The 504-nt window shown below is 52.4% G+C and overlaps 1 protein-coding gene across 2 annotated transcripts in view; it reads left to right on the top strand.

The window, feature by feature from the left end:
* Window positions 1–504, top strand: part of DNAJA4 (DnaJ heat shock protein family (Hsp40) member A4) — a 17,765-nt gene that overhangs the window by 14,669 nt on the left and 2,592 nt on the right. The gene's annotated exons all lie outside the window — the stretch shown is intronic.

Here is a 504-nt window from a genome sequence, read left to right as displayed (position 1 = left end):
CACATGCTGCGGAGCGGCTGGGCCCGTGAGCCATGGCCGCTGGGCCTGCGTGTCCGGAGCCTGAGCTCCGCAACGGGAGAGGCCACAAGAGTGAGAGGCCCGCGTACCGCAAAAAAAAAACAAAAAGATTTCCTCTTGAGAGAGTTCATCCAGGGGAGTGGGATGCTGAATAAATGAGTGTTTGGGCTCCCCCCAACCATTTTTTCTGAACATTTCTTTCTTTGTCCATTTTCATTACTGAGCTGAAGAGCATACTTTTTAAAGAGACCCTTTTATCCCTTTTCATGTTTGGAAGGAAATGATACTTTTAGATTTGGGGGCAAACCAAGAGCTCTGGGGGGACTAAACTCCCACAATGCCTTTTGAAAAAGTGTAGAATGTAAGATCCAGCAAGTGCAAGCCAGACCAGCTCCAGCCCACCAGCTCATGGAGACTGCCTGTGGGCGGGGCCACCTTGTGAGCCCCCCACCCAGAAGGCTGGCTCTCCTGCCAGGTGGGATCTGG

Source organism: Lipotes vexillifer, unplaced genomic scaffold, assembly GCF_000442215.2.
Source record: "Lipotes vexillifer unplaced genomic scaffold, Lipotes_vexillifer_v1.1 scaffold334, whole genome shotgun sequence".
In the NCBI taxonomy this organism is placed as follows: domain Eukaryota; kingdom Metazoa; phylum Chordata; class Mammalia; order Artiodactyla; family Lipotidae; genus Lipotes; species Lipotes vexillifer.
The sequence above is the reverse complement of the archived record's forward strand: the minus strand, read 5'-3'. Positions and strand labels throughout refer to the sequence as shown.